This window comes from Muscardinus avellanarius (assembly GCF_963383645.1).
Source record: "Muscardinus avellanarius genome assembly, chromosome: 17".
NCBI lineage: Eukaryota > Metazoa > Chordata > Mammalia > Rodentia > Gliridae > Muscardinus > Muscardinus avellanarius.
In genome coordinates this window covers 3,339,237-3,355,622 of record NC_137803.1, presented here as the reverse complement: position 1 = coordinate 3,355,622, position 16,386 = coordinate 3,339,237, and positions in this window count along the sequence as shown.

Here is a 16,386-nt window from a genome sequence, read left to right as displayed (position 1 = left end):
GGCCCACCCAACCAGGAGTCATTCAGTTTCTTCCCACATGGGAGAAAATGGCTTCAAAGACTAACTGCTATGCTATAAGCAATTTAAATTAATGATTGATTCCCTTAAAGACAGTATGGGAATCTATCATTGGCGTGATAAGCTTCACACAGTCTTCTATCTGCATATAGCCTTGTAGCGTAACAATATCTGGCAGTGAATATGAAAAAAAAAAAACAATTTCTCTTAGTTTCAAGCATATCTCCCGAGTCTGAGATATGGCTGGCTTGTTTTTCAAATACTTTTGCAAGCAATTCAACTTTGTTGTGGGAGGCCGGTGCATGGGTTACCTGTTGAAGTAGTGGTGCTAATTCCCGTTTCTGAAATCCAAGCCTTCCCTGAAAGGCCCGCAGCCACCCCCTGGGAGGTGCTGGGCTGGGCTCGGTGGGCGCCATGGTAATTACCCTGGATTCCCACCACAACAATTGTGTTTTCAATGGCTCCTGTCCCCCCTGCCTCCCCTCTCAGGATGTGCCCCACAGAGGCGGCTGCTCCTCAGGGGAGGGCTGCTGCACCTCCCAGGCATCTTGGCTGAGTCAGTGGCGCAGCTTTTACAAAATTATTTCCTTTCTTTCCCTTTTGGAAACAATTTTTTTCCCAAGCCTTATGTTGACTGGGGAAATGAGCAGATTTGCTCATCAGTATGGGGTTTTAGAAATATAATCATGGTTGTTTTCCTTCCAAAGCCTCCCCCTCTCTCCATCTCTCTCTCTCCTCTCTCTCCCTCTCTCTTTCTCTCTCTCACTCTTTCTCTCCCTCTCTCTCTTCTTCTGCCTCTCTCTCCCCCTCTCTCCTTTCTCCCTCTCTCTCCTCCCTCTCTTTCTCTCTTCCTCCCCCCCCCTCTTCCTCACCTCCTTTTTTTTGGAGTGTTGGTGTTCACTTCCCAGTGCTTGGAGGAAGAAGGCTCCCAGGGAAGAAGGCGAGGACTTTGGCTATAAGCCGATTGAGCCCTGTACCCGCGTGGCCAGGCGGACACCCTGCTGGCTTTTATATTTGCTTTTTCAGCAGGCCAGAGGCTCATTCCACAGTTCCTAGCAGTGACCAAGAACTCAAAATCCAATGTGCCATTGAAGGAGGCCGTCACGGAAGGTGGCTAAGTGGCAGGGCCACAGGTGCTTTCTGGGAGGTGACAGCAACTTCCTGGGTCCCCATGCGGGGCTGGGCATGGTGCCCTGAGAGCCAAGAGGAGCAGCTGGCTGAGCTCAGTGCTGGAGCTCCAATCCCGGTGTCCCAGCACGCAGCATGAGATCCATGCCTTCTCTTCCAGAACATTCCCAGGGCCCGAATTCCACCCTTAGGGATGAGCATTATCTCCTCTCAGCAGAGAGGGAGGGGAATACAGGAAGGCCTCCTCTGCCATGGACATTTTTTTGTGTGTGAGTGGTACCAGAGATGGAACCCAAGGGCATTCTACTTCTGAGTTACACCCCCAGACCTATTTTTTTTTTTTATTCTTTATTTTGAAACAAGGTCTCACTAAGTTGCAGAGGGCCTCACTAAGTAGCCAAGGCTGTCCGTAAACTGCGATCCTCCTGTCTCAGCCTCCCAAGTACTGGGATTACAAGCGTGCACCACCACGCCCAGACCGCCATGGACATTTTCATGTAGATTGAATGCATGGGTGTCATTGTTACAAGTGGGGAGACGGGCTTCCCTGACGCTCTGCTTCTTGACCCCCCAGTTCCCCTGCACCTCCACCTGGGCCAGGCTAATCGTGTTATCCTTTTAAGACTCTCATATCCCACCTCCTCAGAGAACCCCAGTCACTGGAGTGAGATTGGAGCTCCCTCCACCTTCTCCTAGCACCTGGTCCTCTAGATACCATAGCAGCGCCACTTTATGGGATGTCTGCCCACTGTGTAGCTTAGCTTTCCAGGCTGGGTGCCCCCAAAGCAGCAACTGAGCCCCACGTCCTCCTTCCTTTCCCTCTTCCTTCCTTCCTTCCTTCCTTCCTTCCTTCCTTCCTTCCTTCCTTCTTTCCTTCCTTCCTTCCTCCCTCCCTCCCTCCCTCTCTTCCATCCATCCTTCCTTCTGCTTCCCTCCCTCCCTCCCTCCCATCCATCTTTCCTTCCTTCCTTCCTCCCTCCCTTCCATCCATCCTTCCTTCCTTTCTTCCTTCTTCCCTCCCTCCCTCCCTCCCTCTGTAAGCAGTTACCCCCTGTCTTCGTGCTTGTCACAGTAGCACTGCTCCTGGTACTTGATGAGTGCCCAGCCAGTGCTTGCTGAATTCATGAACAATAGGAAGAGAAGGGTAGAGTTTTCGAACTGCCAGAGGCCTCTTGAATGATCAAACCCAAACTTTACCCAGCCCTGGAAATTTAAAGAAGACTCAACCCAGAGCAACTCCGAGTAGCTGAGTGACTGGATCATGCGCATACACCCTCTGCTTGGGTGTACGTGTTCATGTGCACGAGCCACGTGTGTGTATTTTTATATTATGTGGACATTTGGTTTTTTATTATATGTGGTATCTTTAAGAAAATTTTCTATTTAGTGTTGCTTCTAAATAGAAGCAGAATTGAATTTTATATCTTTATCTTATATCCAGTGGCCCTGCTGCATCCTCTTTATAGTCTAAGAGCTCATCTGGTATTCTTTTAAGGGTTTTACTTGTACAACCTGGTTGTCTATGAGTAATGACAGTAGGAGAATCAGGCAATTAGGCTATTAGGATTTCTTTTTTTTTTTTTTAGCACTTTAAAGATGTTAATTAATTCTTGTTTTCTGGCTTCCATAATTTTAGCTGAGAAAGTAACTGTCTGCAATAGCTTTGCATTTTTTAACATAATTTACCTTTTTAGCGCGTCCACGTTGAGGTTTTCTGCCCGACTTCCAGCGGTTGGGCACGGTATTCATTCGCGTGGCTGGCTCTGCGGCTGTGCTGCTCGGTTTCCTTGTGCTCCTGGAGTCTGTAGCGTTGTGTCTTTCATTCCTCTAGAAACCAGCCCTTATCTCCTTTCTCCTTCCCCTCCTCCCTGGCTGAGACTCCTGTGCAACCTTGGACTCTTCACCAGGTCCTGGTATCTTCTATTCTCACTCACACATGCTCACTTTATTTGCTGTTTGCTATTTAGCCTGGTGTTTTCTGATCATTTAGCTTCTGTGTCACTAATTTTCTTTTCTTACTATTACTTTTTGTGTGTGTTGTACTGGGAGTGGAACCCAGGGGCTTTCTACCTCCGGGCTATACTCCCAGACCTATTTTATACTTTATTTGGAAACAGGGTCTCACTAAGTTGCCGAGATTCAGTAGCTGAGGCTGGCTTCGAACCTGTGCTATCCTCCTGTCTCAGCCTCCCAAGCGCTGGGATTACGAGTGTGCGCTACCGCACCTGGCTTCTTTTCTTATAATAAGCCAAACAATTGACTTGATATTTCTCTCATCACTTCTATTGTTTGTATTTAACTCCTTTACATAGATTCTGATTCTTTGGTGAGACCCCCCATGGCATCATGTTATCTTGAATACACGGATCACAGTTAATTCAAAGTACACATCTGACAACTTCACTATGGCTAAGTAAGTTCATCTGTTTGTCTATTTCTATTGCCCTTTTCTTCAGTCTTGTTTCCTGGTATGTTTAGTAATTTTTTTCTTTTTCTTATTTATTTATTTATTTATTTATTTATTTATTTTATTTATTTATTTATTTATTTATTTGTACTGGGGATTGAACCCAGGGACATTCTACCTCCAAGTTATACCCTCAGCCCTTTTTATTTTTTTAGTTTGAAGCAGTGTCTCATTAAGTTGTTGAGGCTGGTCTTGTACCTGTGATCCTCCTGTCTCAGCCTCCTAAGTACTGAGATTACAAGAATATATATCACCATAACCAGCTCAGTGATATTTTAACTGAATATCACATACGGTGTATGAAACCCGGTGGGTGGTCCCCGGTCATCCAGTTGTCGTTTGCAGGGGTAATATCATCTTCCTGCAGTCAGTAGCTGAACTGCTTTTAGCTGGGTCACAGGTTTACAAGTCTCTGCCTTTTTTCGCCTTCATTCAGAGGGCATAGCTTTTCAAAAGTCCCTGTGCACGCGTGTATGTAATAGGATCTCTCCCTCTTGGTGGTTGGGAAATCTGTTTCTTAATAAGTCAAAAATCATGTTCTGTGTTACAGTCAATTTCTGTATTTACTTTCTTAGCTTCCTGTCCAACGCTTGATTTGGGCACATATCTAAAGTGGATAGTCATGGAGGTTGAACTCTCATCTCTGTATTCTTTTTCGACTCTCAATCCTGTGTCAGCAGCAACCTGAGATCCAACTTTTGTCTCTTTAGTCCTGTGAGATTACCAGAAGCTCTGATGGCTTCTCTGTCTTTCAGTCCCAGCCCCTGGCCCAGATTCTCAGCTATAGCCTTGGATCAAGAACCCACAGTTGACCTGAAGGAAAGGCTAGCTCATAAAGTATCAGTTCACTTCTCTGATGCTTGCTCTTCTTAGGAGCTTAACCCCCAAGTTCTGATCTCCTCAGCTTTCCTCCAGCGCCTTTGAAGAAATAGCTGCATCTAAGGGGTTCTTTCTATATCTCCCATCTATCTATCTATCTATCTATCTATCTATCTATCTATCTATCTATCTATCACCTATCTATCATCTATCTATATATCTATCATACATACATACATACATATATACATACATCAACTATTTTCTACCTACCTATTATTCCTCTCTCATCTATCATTATCTGTCTGCCTGTCTGTCTATATCTATGGATCTAACTTTTCTACTCTTCCTTGGCTGGAGCAATGATTCCCCCAACCTGGGCTTTTTCACCCATATTCCCATCAAGTAGTCAACTGATTGTTGGGCATTTGTGACAGACAGAAGAAATATCACTACAGATACAATAGTCTTTCCCGAAGTGCTTTCCAAAGAATAGACATTCTCTAAGACTATATTGCAACAAACAGAAACCAGTTTACATTAGTTTAGGGAAGTGTGTGCTCAGCTCGTCCCTCAATGATTTTGCATACACCACTGCATGTTGAGAGTTCTCAGGAATCATACACTAAAGACCGAATTAATCCTTTTTTAACCTTGTGTTATCCAAACCTATTTGATCACAAAACCCTTCTTTCTCAAAGTGCTCAATACCATTGCAACCCACTTTGATAAATTTGATAAACACTGCAGCTACCCCTGTCATTCTGAAGAAACCTGAGTGGTGGCAGCCTCTTTCTGATAAGGGCTAGAACTCAGTATCCAGGAGCTTGGGGCCAGTGAGGGAGACTGAATCATTGATCAGCCTGGGTTATCTAGGATTAGTACCATGAGGGGAAAGGCCAAGGCACAGCTGTGCATAGGGCCACACGTTTGAACTGTGAGCCTATTCTATTTCATGGCGGGGTGCTGTGTTAATGGTCCTAACTGTACTGATTTCTAATGGCTCCCGATGCCTGCCAGTGGTCTCTGTGTGGACCTCTCTCATCCGTCCTGAGCTAATGCAGGGAAAGCATTTAGCAAGGACTGACCTTTAGGAAGTAACCAATGGATGTTAAATATCATTTTAGTTTTGAAGTATTCATGATGCTGTCTTACCCCATAAAATCACTTTCTTCTATAATCTCCCCTATCCAGAGTGATAGCCTTAATGTCATGTTTGATACCTCTCACTATCCCACCCTAAATTAAAAGAGCATTTCACAGAATCCTTACCAATATGCTTCCCCAGGGATCTCTTGGATTAATCCTTTCCCCTCGGGTCCCTTTGAGCCACATATTATTATTGCAGAGCAGTGTGCCGCCTGGAGATCTACCGTCACATTAGAAAGTCGTAATTGACCAGCTTTCCTGAGAAACACATACACACGATTTCACTAATTGCTACCTAGCAGATCTAAAGGAGGTATCCAGCTAAACAACAGAGTGACACCGAGGAAGTGCAACACGTCTAGGGCACTGAAACAAAGGGAACTCCAGGGAGCACAGTGTGTGTGCAAACAGGAGTCGCAATGGCCCACACTGTGCTCCTGTGATCGCTCAGATCTCCACCAGCAGCAGGAGCAGCAGGATCCTGGTCATCATGGCAGGTATGCATCCGTAGTCTGTCCACAGCTGTTGCTCCAGCACCTGCTACATCCCAGATGCTGTTCTGAGCTCAGGAGGCCTGGACCTGCAGTGGCCTCCCTTCTCCCCAGAAAGACAAACAGGACCAGCAGGACAGAGAGCGCTTCAGGCCAGCGAGTGAAGAAGGAAGGGAATGCGGTGCGGGGGAGTCTTAGAGGGAAGCCAGGAGAAGTCTCTGAAGAGCTGCAGGAGCTTCCCAAGAGCCCAGTCCCCGAGGCCACCGCAGACACAGGAAGAGAAGACACAGAGCCCTGGCCCATCTGCCAGGCTGGTGTGTGGGCTTTGACCTGGTGATACCTCTCCTGCAGCTCTGTCTGCAGCGATGCTTAGGACCAGCCTGGCAGGAGAGAAAGTCCAGAGGAATGGAGAACTTTACAAATCAGGTCCCACCTCCCTCTGCCTGCATGCCTCACTCATGCCAAGGCCAGGGGGTGCGGAGCATGGTGTGTAGTGGGAGACAGCGGGGATAAGGTCAGAGGAAAGTCAGAAACCAAGTGTGTGGGTCCCCAAGGGGCATTGGTAGAAGGCAGGAGGATAGCCCTGTTGGATGTCCACATCCTCACCCCCAGAACCTGTGATTATGCCCCTTACATGACAACAGGGACTTGTTAAGGATCTTAAGAGCACCATGCTTTCTGACGGGCCCAATGAGGGTCCTTGTGGGTGGAAGAGGGAGGCAGGAGAGTGGGAAGGATTTGAGAGTCAAGTGATGTAAGGTCACATGCCAGGGACCATGAGCATCCAGAAGGCTGGAAAGGGCAGGGGAGCAAACACTCCCTGCAGCCTATAGAGCAACCTCCGTGCAGCCCACATGGGACTCTGACAGCCAGAACAGATAACACATCTGTGTTGTGTAAGCCTCCAAGCTTGGGGTTGCTTGTTATAGCAGCCATTGGAAACTGACACATTTCTGTAAGAATACGAACTTTTTCTCAAGACAGGTGGGAAGGCGGGTGGAGGTCTGACAGAGGACTTGGGCACTCTGACCTGGTTTTCAGGCTCCAGAAAGCGAGAGTGAGGGGGCCAGCTAGGAAGAGGGGAGACATGATGGGGTGCTGCGGGTGCCAGCTGGAGGTGCTCTGGGGCAGCAGGGGAGCTGAGGGAGAGGCAGCTCCACTGTCTTCAAGGCCAGGCAGCTGGAGTCACAGACAGATCAGCTGGGGGTGAGCAAGAATGAGTGAGGCCAGGCTCGGGATGCCACCAAGATGTCCAGCCAGAGCCAAAGTGGAATCAGCTTTGACTGAAGAAGAAAGACAGCGAACCTCATGTGGGGAGGGTGGCCTGGGTAGGTGTGCAAGGCCCAATGACGCCCAAATATTGGAAAGGGTCTGTGGGCCAGAAGGGAAGCACTATCTAAGGGGCAGGGGGTGAGTGCCAGACTGAAGAAACCACTTCTCTCAACGGGAGGGCAAGAGATGTCTTCTGTCTTAATGCTCTGTCTCTCTCTCTCTTTTCTTTCTCTCTCTCTCTCTCTCTCTCTCTCTCTCTCTCTCTCTCTCTCCTTCCCTCTCTTATAGTACTAGGGATTGAACTCAGGAACACTCTACCACTGGGCTACATCCCTACCCCCCCTTTTTTTTATCTTAAGACAAGGTCTTGCTAAATTTAATCCAGGCTGGCCTCAAACTTGTGGCCACGCATTACACTACCACATCTGGTTAAACCCCTGCTTCAATACATGGAAACCAAGGTTTCAGGTAAATACATGAAACCAGGGTTTCAGGTAAATGCCCCAGTGCTGAGCTGGTTATGTGGCACTGAGTTTTCCCTAATAAGTGCCACCAAATAAACTCCTTCCGACTCTCACCTTGGTGCCGCCCTATTGTCTAAGAGCTGGGCAGTAGAGCTACAACCCAGACCTTGCTAAGGAGCTCCTCCCCTCCTGAACCCTGGTCTCCCTGAGCGCCATGGAGGTTGGTGCTGAGTCTGGCTTTATTTCACATCTTTGTTCATTATTGTAGGAGAAGATAAAGACTTGCTCATTAAATTCCCAAGGTGTACAAAATTGGGAGGTGTTGAGAAGGCCAGAGAGGACAGAGGGATCGTTCACAGGGCCCAAAAATATGGACAAGAAATACAATGAGCCTTGGTGCGGAAGACTACAGGAGGATGCAGCCAAAGGGTATAAATCCAAAGGATTGGAATTCAATGGGCAGGAACGTCCAGCAAAATAGAAATGCTGGACAGGCCAGTGGGTAACTGAGGATAACAAATTAATTATAATTCTACCATGCATTTCTGCAGTAAAATAGTCCAGGGTGATTTTGCCCCACACTTAATAGGCTTCATTGGCCTGGGATGAGAACCCATAAGCTTTCTCTCTCTGTGCATGCATGGGTGTGTGCACGCATGGATGCATGGACACACACACACACACACACACACACACACACACACACACACGCACACGCTTCTACCTACCTGTTTGCAGTGTTCCTTTGGCCAGGCTGACTCAAGGGTAGAGAGTAAACAGGAAGGTTCCAAGGAGCCTTCTACCTTCCTACCCCCCCCCCCCCCCGGCCTCCTTTCCAGAAGAGGAAGTACTGCGGCCTTTGGTTCATCTGGAAAGAACAGAGGTAGGGCGGGCTCCTGGAGGGGAAGCAGAGGCTCACAGATGTCATTAAGGGCAGAGCTGGCCCTGGGGGCCTTCACTATCGGCGTCCCAGCCCACTCCATGAAGTGGACGACAGTGAGGACAACAGAAGCCGTCGCTGATGTTTCAGAGCGAGGTCTTAAGTTGAGCCCTTGATCAACAGTATCACTTTGCCTAGTTTCTGCCACAGGACCATGCTCAGTCCCTTCTCAGGGAATGACACTGAGGTGTAACTCACCCTGAGCTGCTCCACGGGGGTGCTGGCGTGGCAGGAACACCCGAGGATTTGAGCTGAGGGTCGTGGTCAACGCCACCACACAGCACGGCACCAGAGGGTAACAATGGCTGGTGAGTTCTCCTTCCCCGCCGTCCCATTTAATTACCACAGGCTAGGGAATCACTGTGCGTGGGTCTCGGTGGTAGGTGATGGGCGTCCAGCAATGTCTGATGGGAGCTTCAATCGAGGAGCATAGCCCCAGTCCCCATGACTGATTTTCTGTGTATCCCTCATTGTTTAAAAATGTGCAAGCCCCCCAGTGATGTATGTTGATGGTAGCCACAGACCACAGTCTTACTACATTATGTATTTCATACAATGTGCTTCCAAGGACAGATATGTAGAAGTGGAAGAGCCACTGTTGTCTGTTTTCCAACTTGTGATGGTGGGTGTGCAGGAAGCGCTTTGGAGCTCTGGTTCAGGAGAAATTCCAACATCCAATGAGCAAATGTGGATGTCCTGAGTTTAATAATATCCCCTTCAAACGCATGCTCACTCAGAACCACCAAATGCAGACTGAGTTGGAAGTGAAGTCTTTGTAAACCTAAGAGGTTAGGATGAGGTCTGTCTTAGCTTTGATTGCTGTGATTTTGGTTGCTGTGACCTGACTGGGATAACTTAGAGGAGGAAATGTTTATTTTGGTTCAACATTTAGTCCATGGTTCAGTCCACGCCTGGCTGACTCCAAGGCAGAAATCTCATGGAGACAAAGTGCAGTGGTGGAAAGGTGGTTATAGCGGAGGAGGAGGAGGAGGAGGAGGAGGAGGAGGAGGAGGAGGAGGAGGGAGAAAGAAAAGCTGGGGAGAAAACTCTTCCAGGGCAGGCCCCTAGACTTCTTCCCATGTCCCACCTCCCATTAGTTTAGCTATCAATGGATTAATCCACGGATGAGGTCAGCACCCTCTTGCTATAATTACTGCCTAAAATCCCCACTTCTGAACCCTTGCTGCATCGGGGGCCCATGCTTTCAACATAGGAGCTTTTGGGGAACATTTCAGCCTCAAACCGTAACACTTCGCCCTGGCCTCCAAAGCTCATGTTCATCATCTCCCAGTGCAAACTACGTTCAGTGCACCCCAGGAACCCCTACATTCTTAGCAGCCCCAGCATGACTCAGAAGGCCAAGGCCAAGGTCTCTTCCAAAACGGAGGCAAACTCAAAAAAATCCAAAAGCAAATTATCTACATCCAATATAAAATCTCACAGAGTAAACACTCCCAGTCCAAAAGAGAGGAACAGAAGTGTGTAAAGAAGGAATGAGACCAAAGCAAGACAAACCCAGCAAGGAAACATGCCCTGCAGCTTCACCCCAGCATCTGGGGCATGTGGTGGTGAGACCGGCTCTGGAAGGGCTTGAGTAGCCCCACCCATCGCCTGCTGGCTGCAGCCAACACCCTCTCCCTTGGGCGCCCTTGTTAGTAGGAAAGGACTGAAAGGACAAGGACCCTTCTCTGTCCTCAACGCCATCATCATCCTTTCCAGCTAAGACAAGAAGTGTCACCGCGAGCCATGATGAGGCTTTTCTAAGACAGTCCTCACCCCCTTTTTGCCTTCAGACCTTCCCTCGGCCCTTGCTCACGGCCTCCCTGATCCCTCTTCGCAGGGGCCCTTGTAATCCCAGGCTCACTGGACCCTGCCAATGCAGCGCAGAGCAGGCAAATCCACAGCGGGCACCATATATCTACTGCCTCTGCTCAGTGTCCCGTTGGGCTTCGGGGGCAAAGCACACGTTCAAAGCCACAACTAACACGATTTCAAAAGGACAAGAGAGCATTAAGTCAAATGTGGAGAGCATTAAGCCAAGCACGGTCCTTTTGAGCTGGAGACCTGAACGACCATACAGGTGGCGTCCTGCAAACTGCCCTGAGCTGTTGGAGGGTGGGCTCTCCAGGTGGCTCTAGGTGGATGAATGAGGAGATCAAGTATCACTAAGAAGAAAAAAAAACCCAAGCTCGATTCCTTGTGTTGCATAACTAAAGTGCTACCCTCAGTTTACTTTCCTGCCCGAGACCCTACATAGCCCTCCTAGCTCCACGCAGAGCGCATGCGCCTGTTCCCCGCTCTACGCTCCACGCAGAGCGCATGCGCCTGTTCCTCGCTCTACGCTTCACGCACAGCGCATGCGCCTGTTCAAGTGCTCCTTGCAGACTACACATCTCTAGGAGTCCCAGCTCCACAACCATATTCAACTCCGCAGAGCTGGCTGGTCCTGCCCAGGGGTCCCCATTTCTGTGCTCCACCTGGACGAAGAGCCTGTCTGTGCTTCGTGATATAGCCATGCCCGTGTCCTGGCCTGTCCCTGAGTGTGGGCAGCCAGTCTCATTCATGATGACTCCCTTGGCCAGGCCACACACGCAGTGGCCACATCACACCCCTGTGTAAGTCGTCCTGAGCGCCTGTGACCTTCATAGAACAAGGTAAGTGGCCCTTTCTGAAACCTGGTCCCCAGAAAGCGGCACAGGCCGTGCAGACAGGGCTGGGGAGGTGGGGTGCCCGGGTGGGCCCCCACCAGGCTGCTCTGCGGCTGTGTTAAGGAGGACCAGGGCCAGAGCGGGGAGGGTGCGAGTTGTAGGGCCACCGTTGTCCCACCCCCCTCCTGGAAGTCCTGCGGACACCAGGGCAGGCTTTGGCTTGGCTTGGGGAGGACCTTGGAGACCCCGCCTCGGGACTTGGATTCGCAGCTGCAGAGGAGATCCTGGCAGCCACGCCAGGGGGCGGGAAAAGCCCTGGGAGAAGCCGCTTCTCAGTGGCAGCACGTTTGGGTGACACACGCCCGAGGCTATTGGGCGCTCACTTGATTTGTTTAGTCTCCCCTTTTTAAAATCTTTGTTGTTTGCGTCTGATTTCATGGGTGTACCTAAATTCCAGCCACCCAGCAGTAGGCAAATATGTATCTCCTAGTTCCTTGAAACTATTTCTTACAAAGATTAGGGCGCCTGGCCGGGGAGACTGTGGTGTCTTAGAAGGAGCAAGGGTGCGTTTTATGGAGGAATACCAGCCCTGGAGACAGAACAAAAGGATGGAAGCAGAGAACAGATGGGTGGGTGTTCGGTGAAGGCTCATGATATATGTGAACGGTGCGGGCGGTGCCCTCCCTTTTTTTTGTTTTTGATTCATCAGGGTATGATATGATATGATATGACAGAACATGTCAAAAATTTAGGGGAAAATAAAACCTTGGTTTTTTTTTTAAACATCAAACTATTGCTATCAATAGGAACAGCAACTGTTCAAAAATTTGTTTCAGAACTGCCAAGAAGTGAACGTTCATAGAAAAAAAAAAGTATTTTTCCCTGCTGTTTGCAAGGTGGACACAAATGCAAGCGGTAGGAGGTTGACAACTTGACACATGTCTAATAAATCTAAAGCATAAAAAGTCAACAACTCGCTGTTCAAGAAAGCATCGCTGGAATAAAAAGTGCTACGCAAAGAAAGAATAACCATTAAAAAATAGATTTTCTGAATTCAGTAAGTAATTTAGCCCTGGGAGCGCCAGCCTTCAAAACAAGGAAGCTTTTTCTTTCTCCCTTTACAAGACAGCGAGACAGAGAGGAGGCAGTGTTCAGGTTGGAGGGAGGGGGCTGCTGCATTCGAAATGAACCAAGGTGAGCGCCAGCGTCCAGCGAGCAGATGTGAGACTCCAAGGGCTCGTGACCCGGTCAGAGTGCAGAGCTTTCCGGATCCTGGCTGCTCTGTGGCTCAGTGCTGGAGTGGGCTTAATTTGACAAGTTGGTCCAGTTATAGGGAATTCGCAGATCGCAGTCAATGCCAAGCAGATTTGGCCACCATCAGCCTGTCTGCGGCTGGCCAAGAGGATGGCAGTTGGGAAACTGTCTCTGCTGTCCAACCACTTGAATGCAGAAAGAGAGAGAGAGAGAGAGAGAGAGAGAGAGAGAGAGAGAGAGAGAGAGAGAGGGAGGAGAGAAAGAGAGGAGAGAAAGAGAGAGAGAGAAGCAGAGAGGCAGAGACTCAAGAGAGGGCTGCAGGCGCCTGGCTGTTTAAGAAGTGAAAAGAAAATGAATCATGTTCTTAATATCAAAATAATTAAGGATTTTGTTTTAACCATTTTTTCCAAGCTCTGAATGCTCTTTTCTCCCCACCACGATGAGTTTGATGTGGAAGAAGATTGCAGATGAATCCTAAAATGAATGGTAATTCTCATGCAAGCCTCATGTAAACAAAAATATCAGCATTAAAGTTATGAATCCTAATTTGTGCCACAGAGCTAAAATCTGTATCTTTCTGAATTAGAGGGATACAGACATACAACATGGGGGAGCATCTCTGTGCAGTTCAGAAAACTGACACAGCCTCTCCAATTTATGGGGAAATTGACATAATTTTGCAAAAATGCAAACCCATTTGTGAACTGGGTTTTGCATAATGGGATTAATTTGGTTGACTGTCATATCCACTACACTGCGAAAGGCAAGTTAATCACAACATCATCCTGAGTTTTTTTTTTTTTTAAGAGAAGAAAGAGAAAGGAAGAAAGAAAGGAAAGGTATTTTCCCCCCTTGCCTGACGATCTTTTCATTAAGAGAATACCCAATCTCTGAGACGGCACCGTAGGTGGCTCTCGGAAGCACTGCTGGACGAATTCTGCACGGATGCTCTGGTGAACAGAGCTGAGTTGGCCTATTTCCAATGAGCAAAATTAACAGCTTTCATAAGAGCAAGAAAAATTGCTTCCAAGGAAAGTTCATACTTTATGCCTTAGCGCATAGACCCATTTGCTCGGAATTATACTGCACCCTAGAGCTAGGCTAGAGTACATAAGACGTTACCACACCAGGCTACTGAGCCTCGTTATTGGGAGCCCTTTCTTTCGGTGAGCAAGAGCCTGGCTGTTCTGAGAAGGCACTGCGTGGCACTGTGCTCATGTGCATGCTAGGTTACGCCTTGGTAACAAAGAGCCCCAGCGTCTCAGGGTCTCGATGCCACGGTGTTTTCTTCTAACTCCCACAGTGTGTTCACATAGAGGCAGCATATCCCACAAGGGCCCTGACCCACAATCCATCCAAGACCCTGGCTTCCCAGAAAGCCCAGACAGGAACCCGAGCAGCAGCAGTGAGCTGCCAGCGTTGAAGGCCCACCTGGAGGGACCCCTGGTCTTCACCCGTGTTGCCTTGGCTGCAGCAAGCCTGGTGGCCGCCCTGCTTTTGAGGGGACGGAGGACCAGAGGACACAGGCGTGGTCTGAGGTGCTCACTGCTTGTGCAGGCTCTTCATGTCTCTATCGCCGGAGGGAGCAGTGGTGAAGGAGACTTGTCTTCTCCAGATGGTGGGGCATGTGAGTGGGAACGGTTCTCCCCATAATGAGGCAGGGTAGCATTTAGCTGCAAGTCAACTAAACCCAGCCGGGATGAGGAGCCCACCCCAGGCCCAATCAGGAGAAAAGTCCTCACCACAGGTTGGTGGCAGTGGCAACATTACCTCAGTGTGGAGCCAAATCCAGCCAGCAAGGATTTGGAGCATGAGAGTTACCCGAGTGGAGAATGTGAGGAATGAGCTGGGCCTGGTGGCCCAGGCCAGGCTTTGCAGCGAGCCCTGAAGGCTTCCAACGCTGTGGTGCGGGGGAACGGCACCAGTACTGCATGTGTGGGCAGTGGGCTGTCCAGGGCTCACTCATGCAGGGCCCCATGCCCTGCTGCAGGGATGCAGAGTTGATGCTTCGTCTCACAGCTCTAGACAGGAACGGCTCTAGCTGCATCCTCAGAGGCCAGCCCTGGGTTGTGCCTGCCAGCCCCGCATTCTAAGGCCACGGTCGATTCTAGAGCCAGGGACTGTGTCTTTGAGTTCTTGTCCTGCAGAGTGCTTCTTGGTGACTGGGAGCAGCGTGGACCTCTGCCGGCCTGCTCTATCATCTATGTGGGACTATCAATGCCTACTTCATACAGTTGTCTGGAAGGTTAAAGGACACGGTGTCTCTGAAGTTCCAAGCCTGTAATACTTGCTCGGTGAAAAGCTATTGCTGTTAATGTGATTGGGTCGTTATTAGCTCTGTCTTAAGGATAGTATCTGCTAATTAATTACATGGACACCTACAGGGGCCGCTCAACTAATACTAACTCACCTGGTGGCCTCATCTGCCCTGTGGCCTTGCCCTTCTGGCTGGGGCTGATTTAGCCAAAGGTGGGCGGGCCAATAGGGTGCTTTTTCCCAAGATTCTGAACTTAATGGTCTACAAATGGAGACATATCACTTTGGTGGCCTGCCTGCAGGTCCTGCTGAAGCTCCCTGAGCTGCCCCAAGGCCAGGACTTGAGGGTGTGACTGGCCCCTGGATTCTGCAGACCTCCCCAGTGTCGTCTCAGCCATCCCACTCTGTGGTTAAGACAGCAGTGTGGCCCCGTGAAGACCTCTAAGGTAGCACCTGCCAGTAGAACCCTAAGGAAGAGGACCGTTGTTCCTCCTTGCCACCTCCTGATGGAGTGGCCAATGGTCAGCCGTGGTCTCCTCTCTCTGATGCATGCAACAGTCACATGAGAGACAGAGCAGGTTTCAGTGGGGAGCAACCAGGGGTCTGACTGAGCCAGGAGGGAGGGACTTCTCACAGGGACTCTCTCAGATTCACAGGGTGTCTCAGCTGGGGAGGCACTGACTCTGAGATTCCAGAGCTCCATATGATCTGGGATACCTCTAAGAGCTAGCACACTGGAGGAGCTGGGGCACCTGTTAGAGCTGCGGCCCTTAAGAGCGGGGCCCCTGGTTAAGAGCTGGGAGAGCTGATGGTCTTGTGCTGTGATTGGGCATATGCAAAGTCCCAAGCTGGGGTCAAGCCCACAGGGCCTAAGGTTCCAGGCTTTCTAGTCCTTCTGCTCCGACAAAGCCGCTCAGGGTCCAGCTTCTGTCCAGGATGTCAGATCGTTGTTGTGCCATTTCTTGGGGTTGTGTCCTTCTCCGCGTGGTCATACATTTAATGAGGAAGGGGGACCAGGGTGAGACAGGTGCTGGCTGAGACCTAGACCCAGAGGAGCACCCCTGCTCACATCCTTCGCCTGACCTGCAGGGCGATTCTCTGACTACACCTGCCAAGGGGAAAGCTGGATGCTGAGTCTGCTGTGATTAGGGGGAAGGGGAGGGCAGATCTTGGTAGATCCCTAGCAATTTTGGCTGTAGCACCCATCTCTCTAAGTGCCTAAGAAATGATACCTGTCAGTCCGTTATTTGTAGCGATTTCTTTTCCTACTAGATTAGTTTTAAATTCAGCTTGTGTTATGTATTTTAAGACCTTTGTTTTATCCTGGAAGCAAACACTTCTAAATATCAACACAGAAAGCTCTTGACATGTAGAGTAAGCCTTAAAAATACTGATGTTTGGGTTCAACCTCTGGAGAGTTGGATCGCTGGTCTCAGCTGCAGCTGTAATATGAGGGTTTTTAAAGCTACCCAGCCCCATT